Consider the following 18,441-nt stretch of genomic DNA (forward strand, 5'->3'; position numbering starts at 1 on the left):
GGCGCCTGCTGGCCACGTGCTGGTGGTGCCTGCTGCGGCGCCCCCTGTTGGCCACGTGCGGGTGCTATCTCCGCCTGCACCCACGCCCGTCGAGGTGCTTGCTCTGCCTGCGGCACCTCCTGCTGGCCGCACGCCCAAGCCCGTCTCGCCTGTCCTGTCCGGCCAGCCCTGCTCGCCGGTCCTGCCCGTCTCGCCTGTCCTGTCCGGCCAGCCCTGCTCGCCGGTCCTGCCCGTCTCGCCTGTCCTGTCCGGCCAGCCCTGCTCGCCGGTCCTGCCCGTCTCGCCTGTCCAGCCGGCCCAGCCCTGCTCGCCTGTCCAGTCGGCCCCGCCCGAGGCCGCCGCTCTGCCCGCGGCCCCGCCCGAGGCCGCCGCTCTGCCCGCGGCCCCGCCCGAGGCCGCCGCTCTGCCCGCGGCCCCGCCCGAGGCCGCCGCTCTGCCCGCGGCCCCGCCTGCTGCCCCGCCGGTTGAGGCCTTGACTCTTGTCCGCCCAGGAATGACCTCCCTCATGACTCCCTCGCCCCGGCGAGGTCAACAGCCCCCTGGACCCCGCCTTTCGGTGTCCCGCAAGGGACGGGGACACAGGCGTCGGGCCCGGGTCCCGCCCGCCCTGCCCTCTAGCTCGCCCGTTCGGCCCCTGGCTGTGGCTCGGTGGCTGCCTGCGGGTCCTCCGGCTCGGGGTCGGCGGTCGCCTCCGGGTCCCCCCCTGGTTCCTCGGTGCCGGTCCTCGGTCCCGCCTCCGGCTCCGTGTCGGCCGCCTCCGGGCCCCCCTGCTCCGGCTTGGCGTCAGACGGCGCCTTCGCCGGCTCCGGCTGCGCCTCCGCCTGCCGCGGCTTCCCCCTCCTGCCTGCCTGCACCGGTGTTCCCTCCTGCTCCCTCCGTGTCCCCTCCGTCACTCCCTCGTCCCGTTCCCTTGGCCCCTGGGTGGTCCCCTCCTGCTCCCTCCTCCCTCTCGCCTGTGGCCCCTCCGGCCGCTGCCCGTCGCCCGCCTGGGTTCCTTCGGGCTCCCCTGGCTCCTCCACCCTGTCCCTCCGTCCCGTCTGTTTTTGCTCCTCGTCCCTCTGTGTCTCCTCCGTTCCCTTCTGGTCCCTTTGTCCCTCCTGTCTTTGCTCCTCGTCCCTCGGTGTCTCCTGTGTTCACTCCTCGCCCTGTTGTTCCTCCGTTTTCTGTCCCCTCTGTGTCTCCTTTCTTTGTCTGCCTGTCTGCGTTTCCTGTTCTTTGTCAGGTCCTGTCTTTCTGTTGGTCCTTGTTCCTGTTCTGTGTCTCTGTCCTGTTTCCGGTGTCTCGTTGATGTTTTGCTTTTGTTTTCCAGGTCCTGTTCCCCGGTCTCGTCCCGTCCGTCGCCTCCTCTCGGGCGCGCCCGGTGTGCGCGCCTTTGGGGGGGGGTTCTGTCATGATCCGCTCCGTCCGCTCCCGATGTGTGCCACGCCCCCTCATTATCCACGTGTGCTTTCCCGATCGTGCCCAGCTGTTCCTTGTTATGTCGGCTTGTCTTCTGTATTTAGTCCGCGTCTGAGTCAGTCTTCCCCAGATCTGTCATTAATGTTCGTTGATGTTTGTTGGTGCCTTAGTCCTGTCTGCCCGAATAAATCCTCGTTACCTGACGTCTTGGCTGATTCGCCTGCTTCCCTGCTCGCCGCCGTTACCAGACGTAACAGGTGTCTATATCATTTATGTAAATTAGGAACAAAAGTGGTCCTAAAATTGAACCCTGCGGTACCCCACTATGAACGCAGGCCCACTGTGACATTGAGCCTCTTATAACTACTCGCTGCTTCCTATCCGTTAACCAGTTATCAATCCAGGTCGCTACAGTTCCTAAAATACCTGCCACTTTGAGTTTAAGTGAGAGCCTCTTGTGGGGAACAACATCAAAAGCCTTTTGGAAATCTAAGTAGATGACATCATAGGCCTTCTTATCATCAACTTCCTGAGTAGCTTCCTCAAAAAACTCCAACAGATTTGTTAAACAGGATCTACCTCTCCTAAATCCATGCTGGCTATCCCTCAAAATGTTATTTGAGTCCAGGTAATCTACCATTTTCTCTTTGATTATAGCCTCCATAACTTTACCAGTTATACAAGTTAGACTGATTGGCCTATAGTTTGACAAATTACTTCTATCCCCTTTTTTGAAAATGGGCGTTATGTTGGCATGCTTCCAATCAGAAGGTACCACACCTTCAGATAAGGATTTTTGAAACAGTAATGTTAAGGGTCGGCAAATAATATCCCTCATCTCTTTTAACACTATAGGTAAGATGCCATCAGGGCCCTGTGATTTATTTATTTTGAGCTTAGCTAGGCTTTGCAAAACATCAGCTTCAGTTATATATATATTAGTTATAGACGATGTTGGATTAGTAATAAGAACTGGTAAGTTACTAGTGTCCTCAACAGTGAATACCCGTGCAAAACTATCATTGAACTCATTTACTATGTCAATGTCGTTTTCAATTATAAGACCCTTACTATCCTGCAGATTAGTAATTTCAGCTTTTAGAGCTCTTTTAGAGTTAAAATACTGGAAGAAACTTTTAACGTCATCCTTAGCCTCTAATGCGATCTTCCTTTCGACATTCCTTTTTGCTCGTCTAATGTCATTTTTTAATTCAGCCTGTAGATTTAGATACTCTTGCTTTATTATGTCATCATCAGTTATTTTCCATCTCTGGAACAAAGCCCTTTTCCTCCTTACTTTATACTTTATTTCCCTATTAAACCACCTAGGTTGCAATTTCCTAGATTTATTCTTGCTGGAAACAGGTATGAAGTCCTCTTGCACTTGCAATAATGTGCTTTTAAAAAATTCCCATGCCTCTTCAACAGTTTTGTTATTTAACTCCATCCAGTTCACAGTTTCTAGTTTTAATCTCATACAATTGAAGTTAGCCTTCCTAACATTATATATTTTTGATTTGGACTTTGCTCTTCGGGCACTAAACTTAACCTCAAATTTAATCATGTTATGATCGCTACTGTCAAGTGGTTCTAAAACGTCTAATTTACCAATCCTGTCCTGGTTATTAGACAAAACAAGATCAAGAATGGCATCTCCCCTGGTAGGGGTGTTAACAAACTGAGTAAAAAAACAATCCTGTACTAATTCCACCATCTCAAGTTCATTTTCAGAAGAGCCAGCAACAATGTCCCACTGCATCCCCGGTAGATAAAAATCACCCATAACTACCACATCATTTTTATTGCTCATAATCCTAATATCACTGTATAACAATCTGCCTTCCTCAGCAGCTACATTGGGTGCTCTGTAACAAACACCGACAATTAGGCTATTTGAGTTTGTAGCATCTAATTTTACCCATATAGCTTCCGTACTTTTACTTATATCAGTAAGCTCCCTTGCCTGCAAGTTTTCCTTTACATATACTGCAACACCACCTCCCTTCTTACCTATACGGTCTTTACGGTACAATGTGTAACCATCCATATTATATTCTTGTCCATCCTTATCACTCAACCATGTTTCAGTTATTGCTATAATATCATAAGAGTCTGATGAGATAAGAGCCTCTAAATCATGAATTTTATTCCTAATACTCCTGGCGTTTAAATACAGACAACAAAGGGTAGGCCTATTACAGTGCATACTTATAATATGATTTTTTGGGGCTTTCCGTTTCCCCCCAGTTACATACTTAACTAACCTCCCTGCCCCCCCAGTCCCTAGTTTAAACATTCCTCAACTACTCTACAAATACGCCTTCCCAGTACACTGGTTCCCCTCCGGTTCAGATGCAACCCATCTGGCTTGAACAGGTCCCACCTGTTCCAGAAGGTCCTCCAGTGCCCCATAAACCTAAACCTCTCTTTCCTACACCATCCTTTTAGCCACGCATTTAATCTCCTTATCTCAGCTAACTTAGCCTGACTTGCGCATGGCACGGGGAGTATTTCAGAAAATACCACCATGGACGTTCTGCTTCTAAGCTTATTGGCGACTTCTATAAATTTATCCTGCAGAACAGCCCTTCTACCCTTGCCTATGTCGTTGGTGCCAACATGCACCACGACAACTGGATCCACCCCAGCTGGGGCCAAAAGCTTGTCCACACGATCTGGAAGGTCTCCTACCTGGGCACCAGGCAGGCAAGACACCGTACGGGACCCTCTATCACGCGTGCACACATAACTGTCTACTCCCCTAATAATTGAATCCCCCACTACCACAACCTCCCTCTTTCTGGGGGGAGGGGGCTCCTCAGTGCCCAAGGGCCCACCTGCCTCCCCAGTCCCTTCCGGCTCTAAAGCTGGAAGCACCTGAAACCTGTTAGACACAGACACCTCAGGTGATGCCGCCTCTGTAACATGTGTACGCCTTTTCCTGCGTCTACGACCTACGGTCACCCAGCTCTCTCGACCTCTCTGCTCTTCATTCTCCCTCCCCCCCGCTAGTGGGGTACACACCATCTCCCTAAACGGCGTATCAACTAGCTCATCTAACTCACTGTTGCATTGGATGAGAGCCAGTTGCTCCTCAAGGTCGCGAACCTTGACCATGAGTGAGTCCACTAGCTTACATCGCTCGCAGATGAAGTCCGACTGGACACTAACGTCCAGAAGGGCAAACATCTTGCAAACGCAACACTGAGCCGGCCCCATAATTAACTAACTCACTATGACCCCGTACTCCCAGCCCAGTAAATTTATATAGTGTATTTAACTATAAAGATTAATTTGCGTAACAATAAATGCAGTAACGTGCGGAGTACACTAAAATAAGTTATTACTTGTGTTAAAACGGAACTTAATTATTATTTTATTTAAAATTTTAAATCTGATAAATTTACTACTACTTACCAGAAGAACCTCTGCCTGAACCAAGTATGAACTAAAAACAAGGCGAAATCGAAGATGCTCTTGGGAGGTCGAAAAACCACAAAAACCCCCTCACAGCAGGCTACTGCCGGAGCGGGAAAAAAGTGGAAAATGTCCTCCCGGCCCCGACTGGCGACCGAGCAAAGCTCAGGAGCAACTGTCCTTTTCCGGCGCCAGGTAGCGATACCGACGTTAGATATTATTAGTTATAATTGCCCCGCGGGTGTTTGTTACGGAGTTTAAACGTGGACAGAAAAACGCCGCTCACGCGACACCCGCAGCTCTCTGTCGGTAATAATTGCGCTGTTAATTAACAGACAGGACAGCACTCACGCCGACCGAAATAAGAACAATAAATAGAAATAAACAGCCACCCACGTAAACAGGTAAAGCACACAAACACTCAAAACACTCCAATAAACAATCCCAAACAATCCCAAACAATCGCTGCAGCTCAACACCACTCTCTCGCAGCAATCCCAGCAATCCTTGCAGCCCTGCCAAAGAGACTGTACATTTTATTAGGCTGTACAGAAAGTTCAACACTGCATAAGAGATGGGTAGGTCTAGGCTTTGAGATGCACAACTAAAAGCTGTTTGGACTGCTCCTGAGACACTATGCTTTCTGTCAGCAGTTTTAACTCCAGACACATCTTTCTGGCAATTTCCACAGACAGGCTCTGAAGGACTTGATAAGGCGTAAGATCCAGCTGACAAAAGACTCAGAACTCCATCACCATCCATTGACATACTCTAGCTTTATGGTTTTGCTTCCATCTCAGATGCAACATCCTCCTGACCGTAAGGCTGCCACTGTTCATGATTAGGATGAGGGCAGGAGATTACCCAGAAGGCCATTGGGAATGCTCAGGTGTCCAAGGCTATCAGTTTACTGTCCCCTGGCTCATGGGCCTTGGAGACAATACGAGACTTCTAACACACAAGTCCAGGCCCTAAAAACACACATGCTCTCTGAGAGTAATGTCTTAATTGTCCTATTTGTCAAGATGACTAAATAAAAAGACATTTTTGGTGGGAGAGGCTTTGCAGAACATGGCACGCTAGAACATAAAACCTGACAGGGCTCATCTCACACTGAAGTACAGCAGCATAGCAAAATAAACGTCAAAACTTTAGTTTAACAACTTCATTCTTTTTTCAATCATGCACAAGGACTAAACACACCTCCAGGGACTGGGAACACATTCACTGTGCATCATCAGCCTGGTATTGGCAAATTAACAGCAAACAGTGGCTGTAAATACCACTGGTTTGACACATGTTGTCGAACACCCTCCCATAAATCATCCCACATGGACAACTGCTGTATGAACCTACTGATTTATGAGCCTTTCCAACCCAAAGATTTAACCCTGGCCACATACAATTCTCTACCCCCTCCCCACATATCCATTAGTGTGTAGTCACACTCAAGAGCTCGATAATGCCTCTTAGAGACAAACCTTTCAGTTTCCTTGGGATTTGAGCTTATTCAGCTTGCTAACATGCAATGCTAATGCTAGCACACAATGCTAAGTGGAGCCACCAGTATATAAAAGACTACCCACTGTAAGTAATGTCACAGTTTTATCACCAAGAGGGCTTACAAAGTACAGGTCCAAATGTAATCTGATGACCAACAGGAAATGTGAACTCCCCACCCCAAAAACTCATGCTGCGAACGTAGGGTAAGTTTTTCCTAAAAGTGAAGGCATCCCCTTGTAGAAATGGAACAGTCCAGGGACAGCCAATGGCAGGCTGTGATGCATTTGCCAGGCACAATTGGTTTGCCATAAATTACCGTCATTGTCAGAGGCAATGGCGGTATTATTTACTCCTCTGGTAGATGCTCATACCGACACCAGTCATTATGAAAAAATGTATGTGTGTATCTCTAGCAGGCAAATATGGCATTAAATCAGGCCGGTTAAATAACACTGACTGCCGGCGCAGGCCGACTGTGGCTGGTGTGGCACTCTAATTGCCACATGTGGTCAAAGGCGCCGTAACATAGAATCTCCCAGAGATCACGGAGCAGGGGGGTCAGCTAGGGGGAGGGCCAGATCAAAGTCTGAAATGAAACTTACCCCCCCCCCCCCCAACACCCACAGAGAGCTGACATCATATCAGGAGCCCTCTCTGACTGGCCTGATGTAGCCAGACAGCAGATCTCTCTGTGTATCGGTGCCACTCACACCCCACCTGCACCAGGGTCACCCGCCAGAGCCGTGATGCGTTATTAAGGAGCTCAGTGGTAGGCAGGCTGCAGATGGGACCGGTGACATCATCTCATTATGGGATGCTAATGAGCCATGAATTTGTGCTGTTGCTGCATCGGGAAGAAGATGAATGCGGGGTGGCCACTACAAAGCCAAACTCATTCTGCTCACTCCAGCGTGTCTATTTATGGCCTTTGTGTTTCATAACAATGAAACATTTCTTCCTGGGTTCAATAAATATAAATTCAGATTATTAGCTTATATTTTTTTGTTATTTCCATGATCACATTTAAACATGTACTATGTGTTCCTAAAAATACAACACACTGTTTTTTTTTCTAAAAGAATAATAATCATTTTTTAAATGAGTAAAAACTTCTGACTTCCTACTGAGACACTAGGACCAAAAAATGACCAGATTCTGTGTCACTATCAGGATGAGCTTCTCAAGGGCAATACTCTGATACTCTGAAGCTCCTTAGAAACACAGTTAAACAATTTAGATTAAATACCCACAAAAAAGCAGTTCTTTACTGGGAATTTGAAGCTGAACCTTTTTGGGATGTTTTTCCATAGAAATTGATGTCAAACTTTGCCGGTCAGCTAGTACTCTTCAACCAAGGAGATGAAATTCCTTGAAAAGCTTTGGTTGGACATACTGTATCAATGTCCATTTTAAAGTCAAGCAACTGAATTCAATGTAAATTAGATGTGGGTCTGTCTTATTAGTCAGTGGATCACTAGAATGTACCAGCACAACTGACAGTCTGGGGCTTCATCATTCTGGTTCTTCAAGCCCCAGTTCAGATATCACAGGTGGCTTTGTCACCCCTCCGTTTTCACCTACATCTAGTAGAGCTCATTGTTTCTGGCCAGTTACAGATCCAGCCACTTAAAATTTCCCCTCCAGTCTGGCTGGCAGCCAAATCCCAGCCAAGTTCCTTCCAATTACCATCCGAAAGCTAGAGCCCCCCTTCTTCTAGGGGTGGGCCTATATTTGACTATAAACCCGCCCATTCATTCACTTGCAGGGTGATACCATTAGATGGCGCTGTCTTTACAAAAACTTTACTTTTCTTTTTACAGGGTTAAATGATTGAATGGTCTTTGCTATGACTTAAAAAAGCTCATTTTTGTTTTAATTTATTTTATTTACTTATTTTATTTTATTTTAATATGCTTTATTGGTTTGTTTATTGTCTATTCTTATTTATCCTTTGTACAGCACTTTGGTCCTACAGTATATTGATTTGTTTTAAAGTGCTTTATTTTAAGCATAGTCCACAAATTTTCAATAGGGTTCAGTTTGTTGGCTTTGGGAAGGCTGTTCTGATGTGTGTTGTGATCATTGTCCCTGTATCAACTGTCCAGCCATTGATTGTTGATACTGTAACTGTTGATTGATTAAAGAATTTGTACAGTAGGTGATTGGGAGTTCATGATCCTCACCTGCTGCAGCAATCAGAATCAGAATCAGAATCAGAATCAGCTTTTATTCGCCAAGGAATTAGTTTCCCACAGTTTGATACTCTCTCATACACAAACAATAAGTTAGAGCTGGGCGATAAATCAATTTAATTGATTAATTCGAATTTACAGTTCAGGACGATGTGTTTTCATGAAATCGATTTTATTACTTTTTTTACACACAAGCGCCAAATGCGGAACTAATGCGATGCACCATTCCTCACGGGTAAATTAACACTGTAGCAGATTCACTAACAACATGGCAATGACAGGGGAAAAGATGGCACGTGCCCAAAGAAAGGTGTTGCTACTTCTGTAATATGGAATTGTAATATAATATGTCAAACCCAATGGCATAAAGTATTTACTTAATACTAAGCTGACATGATAAAATTATGTGTTTTTTTTCTATTATTATTACAATATTACTTATTACTTTTATTTATAAGTTTGAGGGTGTATTGTGTTGTTGCCAGTTTTAAAATAAGCTATAGAGAAACCTTTCTAAAAGTGTTCACAATAATAACTGACACTTTATTGATCCCCGTGGGGAAATTGTGTTTATGCCTCCCTCAACTTGATCTTTGAAGAATAAGTTGTCTGTGAAGGCCACCTGTTGGGGCCTTGCTCAAGGAGCTGCAGACATGCTGAGGCTGGGCTTGAACCAGTGACCTTCTGATTACAAGCACACAGCTTAGCCCACTGAGCCACACACTGCCCCTAACGGTGTGGTCTAAAGTAAAAAAAGCTAAATAAAGTAGTTTGATTTTGTGTAGGGGAGGGGAGAATCGATTGAAATCGGAAATCAGATTTTTTGTGAAAAAATCTGAGATTTTATTTTTAGGCCATATCACCCAGCTCTACAATAAGTGACACTATAAAAACAAAATACCCTATACAAGAAATACTGTACAAATACAGTACAATACAACACACATACAATACAAATGTGAAAAATTATAAATATTATAAATATACACAGGTGAGTAACACTGTGCAATTTTAAGGTGCGAGGTATAGTGTAAACAGTTTTTGTAAACAGATCTGTAGCGCCTGCCAGAGGGGGGTAGCTGGAGAAGATTGTGTCCAGGATGTGATGGATCTGAAATGATTTTAACTGCTCGTTAAAATCTATGCTCGTTTAGCCGAACTAAAGTCCACAAACAGGATCCTGGCATAAGTTCCTGGACGGTCCAGATGTTGCAGGATATAATGCAGCCCCATATTCACTGCATCATCCACCGACCTGTTTGCCCGATAGGCAAACTGCAGGGGGTACAGCTGGTGTCCTGTAATGTCCTTTAGATGGGCTAAAACCAGGCGTTCAAAGGATTTCATGACCACAGACACTATAAAAACAAAATACCCTATACAAGAAATACTGTACAAATACAGTACAATACAACACACATACAATACAAATGTGAAAAATTATAAATATTATAAATATACACAGGTGAGTAACACTGTGCAATTTTAAGGTGCGAGGTATAGTGTAAACAGTTTTTGTAAACAGATCTGTAGCGCCTGCCAGAGGGGGGTAGCTGGAGAAGATTGTGTCCAGGATGTGACGGATCTGAAATGATTTTAACTGCTCGTTAAAATCTATGCTCGTTTAGCCGAACTAAAGTCCACAAACAGGATCCTGGCATAAGTTCCTGGACGGTCCAGATGTTGCAGGATATAATGCAGCCCCATATTCACTGCATATTCACTGCATCATCCACCGACCTGTTTGCCCGATAGGCAAACTGCAAGGGGTACAGCTGGTGTCCTGTAATGTCCTTTAGATGGGCTACAACCAGGCGTTCAAAGGATTTCATGACCACAGACGTCAAGGCGACAGGTCTGTAGTCATTCAGTCCTGTAATGGTGGGTTTTTTGGGGACCGTGATAATGGTGGAGCGTTTGAAGCAGGAGGGAACTACACACAACTCCAGAAATCTATTGAAGATGCGGGTGAAGATGGGAGCCAGCTGATCAGCACAGGTTTTGAGGCAGGAGGGGGATACACCGTTTGATCCCGGGGCCTTCTTGGTTTTCTGTTTCTGGAACAGCCGGCTCACTTCCGCTTCGTGTATTCTGAGTTCCAGGGGGGAGGATAGGGGGGTGAGAGGTGTGATGAGGGTTATTGTCTCTGGAGTGGGGTGGATGGGGGGTGTGAATCTGTTTATCTCAAACCTACAGTAGAAGTTGTTCAGCTCGTCTGCCAGGTCTTTGTTTGCTTCAGCGGGGGGTAGGGGTCGTCTGTTGCTGGTGATATCTCGCAGGCCTCTCCACACTGATGCAGGGTCATTGGCTGAGAACCGTTCTTTCAGCTTCTCAGAGTAGCTTCTTTTTGCCACTTTGATCTCCCTGGTCAGCGTGTTCCTGGCCTGCCTGTACAGGGCCCTGTCACCACTTCTGTAGGCATCATCCTCCTTGGCCTGGTGAAGATGTTGCAGTTTGGGAGTGAACCATGGTTTATTGTTGTTGTATGTGCAGAAGGTCTTGGTCGGGACACACACATCTTCACAAAAACTGATGTATGATGTCACAGTGTCTGTCAGCTCATCCAGATTATCAGATGCAGCTTCAAAGACAGTCCAATTAGTGCAGTCAAAACAGTCTTGCAGTTCCTGCTTTGCTGTATTGGTCCACTTCTTCACAGTTTTGACTACAGGCTTGGCACGTTTAAGCTGTTGCCTGTAAATTGGAATAAGATGGACCATACAGTGATCAGAATGTCCTAAAGCTGCCCGGGGGACAGAGCGATAGGCATCTTTTAAAATGGTGTAACAGTGGTCCAGTGTGATGTTGTCCCTGGTGGGGCAGTCAATATGCTGTCTGTGTTTAGGAAGTTCCTGGTGTAGATTCACTCTGTTAAAATCACCAAGGACAATAAAAGGGAATAGGGATATTTTCTTTCCAGGGGGGGTGATCTGGTCGGCCAGCGTGCATTTACATCTGAAGCTCATTTACATCTGAATGTTGGTGGTGCTGATAGACTGTGAGAATTGTATGCTTTGAACTCTCCAGTGCTTTTTTAATACCATTCAGTGACTGATGTTGGGAAGACAATGGATATTTACTGTACACCTCCATGTCTCCTGGATTACTGACCCCAAGTCATTTCTGCTACATGGCTTTACACTGTACAATATTTATATTTACATTTAAAGCATTTAGCAGACTTATCCAAAGCAACGTACAAGGTATCAAGGTACAATAAGCTGGGTTTAGAGGAGCTTACAGTTTTGATGGCGAGTCTGGCTCTGTGATGGAGGGATGTTAAAGTGTTTTCTGTCTTGTGATTTCTTCTATTTCAGGGGCTTCTGGTGTGTTTAGCCGTTTAGATGGTGGACCAGACTTCACGAAATAGCGTTTCTAATGTGACTAGCCTTTTTCTGCGTATTGAAACTTTTCAGAAATGCAAGACTTTGCCAGTGCTTTTGTTCACCACCCGAGCGTATAGTCGTGAACAGTTTTGGCCAACTTTTTCATTGAAATTCGATTTGTATGTGTTCAGAAAAATTTGTGACCAGAGGCTTTAAAAGTGTTTATCCAAATAGGGACCTCAAAAAATGTCCCCAAAAGTAGGAAAATTTCAGGTTTTACTACACTTTGGGGGCAATTTGGTCCTCAAATGTGATCTATGCAAACCCACACACAAACACACACATACTACCAGTCAAAAGAGATGTTAATGACTTTCACACATTCAGTTGACCCCCCAGCCCCCAGCCCCCAGCCCCACCACTTTTCTTGTGCTTGTGGGCAGTTCCTTGCTCAGGGTATTTGCTATGGTGAACTTTCATGCAAAAAACATTTGCACTTTCAGGGTCCCTGTGTGGCTCAGTGGGCTAAGCCTGTGTGCTTGTGTTCCCCAGATCACTGGTTCAAACCCAGCCTCAGCATGTCAGTCATGACTATACAGTGTATAAATGTTTTTGGTAGACGATCATACTTTTTTCCCACTATAGTCTTCTGGTTTCTAATTTACATGCCAACAACAGTTTTGACTGGTAGTGTGTAATGACTGTTTAGTAGTGTTTATTTAACCGACTGGCTTGATAGTCAGAATATGGAATAGTCTTCCTGATAACATAGTGCAAGCTGAATCCTTGAGTTCCTTTAAATCAGAGCTAGATAAGATTTTAACAACTCTGAGCTATTAGTTAAGTTCTCCCTAAGCGAGCTTGATGGGCCGAATGGCCTCCTCTCGTTTGTATAGTTCTTATGTTCTTATGATCTGAAAGCAGTGTTTCTTATGTTAAAAAAATAACCTCACCTTGACCGCTTCAAACATCTGTCTCATCTGTCTCATTGTTTCATTGTGGCCAAGCAGAGAAGTTAATGATACATTCACACATCACCCCCCCCGTGGATGCGCAGCCACCAGCAGCCTATCCGGCTGTTAGCCAGACAGAAAGAAAGAACACACCTTTATTCTCCACAGTAAACCTTATTACTTTGTTTAGACCTGTAATTAGTCTGTCACAAACATCTTGGGTCACTCTCTTCTCCCTAAAAACACTAAAAACACATTTTGACAGTTTTAGGCTATCTTTGCCTCACAACAGAAACTATTTCTAAATTTCACAGGCCATTTATTGCAGTGTAGTAAGTTTATTAATGAAATTGGAATTTTGTTTAAATATAGGAAAATTGTACTTGCTTAGATTTTCATTTTTTGCAGTGTAGTTACAATACCTGATTCAGGTATCTTACCTGATTTCAGGTAAGTCACTTCAGATTACTGCTCTCCCTGGTGGATGGATAGATCATTGCAAGTACTTTACACACAGAGAGTTGAGGGGTGGATCATGCCGGCCCCCTTTTTCATTACATCATCGTGGGGGATCTCATTACAGTCAAGGACCAGCCAAGAGCCAGTCAAGGTCCTGTCAAGGACCTGTCATGGAAAGTGGGGAAATTTTAAGCGGCTGGATCTGTATGAGAAACTATTTTTATCCGGCCATCATTTACATGGAAGAGGGCAGAAACATCCTGCTTAATTCTAATTTCAGTTTAGACTTTTCAGCACCTCTGAGTGCAAATCAGAGCACATTATTTATGACCCAGCAAGTCCCTACCTTCTACTCAGTGTCTTTACCTCCATTCCCTCTATTCATTTGATGTCTGTGCATGACATATTGATGTTAGCCACAATAAATCACTCCAATTTGTTCCGTCTGTGCCAACAACGCCTTTAATCTTCGTTTACACCTTACTAAAGTCTGTTTGGCAGAAGCATCAGATAAAATACTCGAATGCCTTTTTTTTCAGCTGACCGCATAATCAAAATTGTTGTCTTGATAAAAGAAGAAATAAATAGAAAAATGGCCTGGTGGGGTAAGATAAAGTGTGAATGATTTCCTAGGAGCACATGTCAAAGCGTTGCTAACATGCTGTGGAACCAAGCTTTGTAACAAGCAAGTGTTTACCCACCCCCAGTCAATGGAATATTTTTTCTTCTTCAACAAGCAAATGGACTCTAATTGAGCCGAGCAGACTTTATCTAGGAAAGCAGGCTGTGGACAGACAGAGTCATTGTTACATCGTTCCCAAACACAATGAGGGGTTGAGGTCAAAGGTCACTCTTGGCTGGCGGTGAGATGGGCACTTTAGGACTGACTGATAAGCAGTCCTGTCACTGGAGATTATGCACAGCTGGCCCAGTCTGACAACCATAAGCACCACAGATGCAGAACATGCTGCAGAAATGTGTCATGACTGAATAGTATATATATAAATATATATATATATATATATATATATATATATATATATATATATAGTCAGCACCAGAATATCTGCATAAATGTAGCACATACAGCCCTTTTCCTGAGTTTCAACCCCCAACCTTGGAGATTGTGAGGCAACAGGGCTACCCACTGAGTCAGTATGCTACATATAATTACATCTAACTGGCTATTTAAAAATACATTCCTAGTGACTCATTGCAATCACAGGTGCAATTCTGAGTGAATATAACTTCTTCTACTCTTTTCAATGACTAGGGCACATTCATTAGAATGACAGTAATAAATAACTATACTTCCTTCCCTCCTCTAGGTATTTTCTAGAAGAGTTCATGCAGGTGGAAAATCTCCAGATTATCCAAAAAAGAAGAAAATGTCTTAAAAGCCGTGCCATAGCTACCAATAATTGTAAAGAATTACCCCTTAAGGACTGTTGGGAGAAGCAAGGCAATCATTGCGGTTTTATTGTTGTCATCATGGAAAGCAGCTAAGTAATCGGCACGGCCCTGGGAGAGCCGTTATGCCGGCCAGATGACAGCTGAGCGACGGCTCTCCACACGCAGGAAGCTCAGGGGACCACAGCAGGCCGACAAACAGCAAGGGCTAGAAATTAAACCCACGAGGATGAGGACTGCGTTATGGGGGCGGTACACATGTACGAATCAGCTAGCAGTGACCTCTCAGTGTGTTACTGCTTGCAACTTCATAAATTAATTAGAGATTACACTACAGGGGTGATACTGTATGATTAGCCTTTCCAATTATGTCCTCTCGGATATGAACAAAAATTACTGTTATAAAGACCACCCACACATAACAGTACTATGATGCAATTTTCAATATTAAAATTGATCGTCAGTTCCGGCTGGAGTTAAGAATATGCAGATATTGCCCATAATAAAAGAGCTGGTTACAAAACAATTCCAGCGCAGGGCACAAGGCTGGGGGATACCCTGGACAGGACAACAGTCCATTGCAAAGCGCCCTGACGCACACACTCTGGGCACCTTAGAGATGCCTAACTACGTGTGTCTGGACTTTGAAAGGACACCTCATGTATGCAGAGCAGAGGTGGGCACCATCTGAGTTGGAGTCCAGGTTCAATCCCATGGAGGGGTGAAATCACGAATGAGACCTATGAACTGTATCATGGTGGGTGCATCCATCAATGCCAACCTACACAGGTCAGCGTGAAGAACAGACTTATTGATGGACATTGGCCACCCTACACAGGCCAACATGGACAACAGATTCATTGAAAGACTTTGTCTTGATCCATAATCACAGCTTATACCTAGCCTTTAGCAAGCAAGTCCACTCTTTTCTGTGTTCAGTAATGTTAGTGCCCAGGGGGGTTGGGTAGCCAGTTGACCTTGGACCCCCAGAGGTTTATTTTCTCCTTACTTGGGGGTTTTTGATTCCTCTCCTTCGTTGTTAACCGGCTTGCTTTATTTAATTTGTTCTTTCACAACAAAGCGCCTTGGGACAACTCTGTTGTAAAAGGCGCTATATAAAAATAAATTGAATTGAAATTTAATTTAATTTAATTGAATTTGAACCCCTGACCCTAGAGGTATGAGCCACCATGCTGCCCTCTTTTAAAGAACATGAAACAAAGTGATATATTTCCTCTGAATTTTAAATGACAGAGAAACAGTAAGAACCTGAAATTTAAAATCAGCTTTGGAAAAGCTGCCAAAACACCAGGTCTACCCCGGAAAACACCAGAGTGGAAAAAAGAGAAGAAACAAACTGAGGGAGCTGGGAATCCTTCTGAACATCCACCCTGTGATGAAACCAGATCCATCAAATACCCAGAAACCCCTCCGCTGGAGGTGCAGGCAGGTCTGAGAGCTGTCTCTCTCCTGCTTCTCTTATGTTTATAATCACAACTGCTGATTCTGGGAAAAAGCCATGTAAGCCAAATAAGTCTGAAAATGTTTTGGGTTACTGGGTGGACAATAAGGATTTAAAGCATAGAAAATGAGAATACGATGTTAATAAAGAGATGGTAATATGATACACAAGGTACAGTATAGCTAAGAATGGAGGAGGCATTGATTGGATTTAATGTAATATGTAACGATTGAATTTAATATATGTGAGAAAGGTATTTTAAATGGGGAAAGATTTGATTTCAGTGTGATTCAATTTGGTTCTATATGATACACCAGATCTAGGTTCAAAGAAAGCAAGATTCAGTTCAATTATATGTCTTACACCAGATGTATGGCAAAATGAAACGCCATTTAAAAGCTCCATATGAAACTACAGAATACTTCAGAAATATCCCTCAAACAGAGGGATTCACAGATCCGCGAAAATGTCATTGGAACTGAACTTTTTTGCATCCGTGATTTTTTCGCACATCTGCGAAATCCTCGAAAAACCCTACAGAACTGTTTATGTTTAATAATCGCAGTAATTTATAAGTTTTCATGCTTTTAAGTGTACAATTGGTTAAAAAAAATAGTTAATGAAGATTCTATTGTGTTTTTGGGGAACGTTCAAAACATACAATATAAATCAGTTTAAAAATCCCTTAAAAATGTGACTTTCTTATGGAAACGTTCCTTTTTATGCACATACTGTACTGTACCTTTACAAGTTTTTTTCCCTTTGGAACTGTCATGACCTGCTCGTCCGATCCTCCCGTGTGCCACGCCCTATGGAGTTAATTTTGTGCCAAAAGTATTAATCAAAATTTTGAAAACCGCAAGCAAATCATTAAGTATCAGAATGAAAATATGTTTTCCAAATATCAAAGAAATCGAATAAAATCATTTTTTTTCCTTCTTCTCTAATTTGTTTTGCTTCTGGAATGTTTTTCTTTGCTTTAAAATTTTTTTTTTGCTTCTGGAATTTTTTTTTGCTTTTGGAATGCTTTTTTGCTTTTGACTTGCTTTTAACGGGTGGGTGGGACTTATTAGCTTACACGTCTATTGGTCAGCTGGAATTTGGAGTGAACACGCCTATAACCATCTGACCACGCCCACTCTATAATGCTTCAGAACATCGCAACATGGCAGGAAGCTCCGGAGCCAGTTTACAGCATGGACTTGCATCTTTGTAGTTCTATAATAGTGTACTTTTATTAGGAATCGGTGTATTCATAAAATGTCACCAACCCATCCAGTTCAGTAACTTTCGCTATCCCACCAACGCGCTGACCAGGGAAGTTTCTAGCTATTGAAAAGATGAGGGGCTAAGTCAAGTTTAGGTGGGGCACCGCGGTTAAGTTAGCTTCATATTCGATATTCAGTTTTCTGGCTTTAATAACATTTAACGGAAGTAAGGTGGGGCGTTTTTAATGACAGAATCGTGATGTCCAGTAAAGCGACAATGATGCACACCGATTATTTTTGCGCTTCAAACCATTTCGTGATTTGTGCAAAATCGTGTTAATAGGTGATATAATAGGTCCTTTCAACTATAATGACAGGGTGGTTTAGCATTTTGGGCTCATGGTGACTGTTGCACACCCCTTTCTTTCCCAGATTACTTTACATACGATTTTTAATTTTTGAATGTTCGAAGGTATCCGTATAATCCCACATGGAAAGAACCTATATGAGGATATATGCGCATATATGAAACCTATATGCAGTATATATGCATATATATGATAATATATATGCTGCATATATATGCCACATATAGGCAAAATTGAGGTGCATATAGGCCATATAGGTCTCCTGTATTGCTTCTTTATATCCACATATAAGCCCTATATGTACATACAAGATATGTCTCCTATATAGCTCATGGCAGGATCTGGTCATTTTAGCTCATATCTCACTTTGGCAACTGTCATACATGATGCCTAGCTCATATTTTCTATTATCAAGGCAATAACTAATTACTAACTAAAAAAAAAAAAATGCAAAAAACTTATGTGCGAACACGTGAAATTGGTATCACATGTAATCGGCATGTTATGGAATTTAACTATGGCAAATAAGTGAGAGGATATGGAAAGCTATGATGTCTACACGTTTTCCTGAAACATTTACAAGGTCAATTCTTTCTTGTATGAAAATAGTGGAAAAGAAGGAAATGTATAACAAAATGGTTTGTCATTTTTTATTTTTTCAATCAAGTCTTTTTTCCAATTTCAAGTCACTTCCAGATTCACATTACAGCTCATACACATCCACACATTCACTGCTATGGATTTT

The 18,441-nt window shown here is 43.7% G+C and overlaps 1 protein-coding gene across 4 annotated transcripts in view; it reads right to left on the reverse strand.

Moving 5' to 3' along the window:
• The window catches only part of LOC111835855 (dachshund homolog 2-like), a 155,613-nt gene that overhangs the window by 120,665 nt on the left and 16,507 nt on the right, over nt 1–18,441 (reverse strand). The window lies entirely within an intron of this gene.

This window comes from Paramormyrops kingsleyae, chromosome 10, assembly GCF_048594095.1.
Source record: "Paramormyrops kingsleyae isolate MSU_618 chromosome 10, PKINGS_0.4, whole genome shotgun sequence".
Classification (NCBI taxonomy): domain Eukaryota; kingdom Metazoa; phylum Chordata; class Actinopteri; order Osteoglossiformes; family Mormyridae; genus Paramormyrops; species Paramormyrops kingsleyae.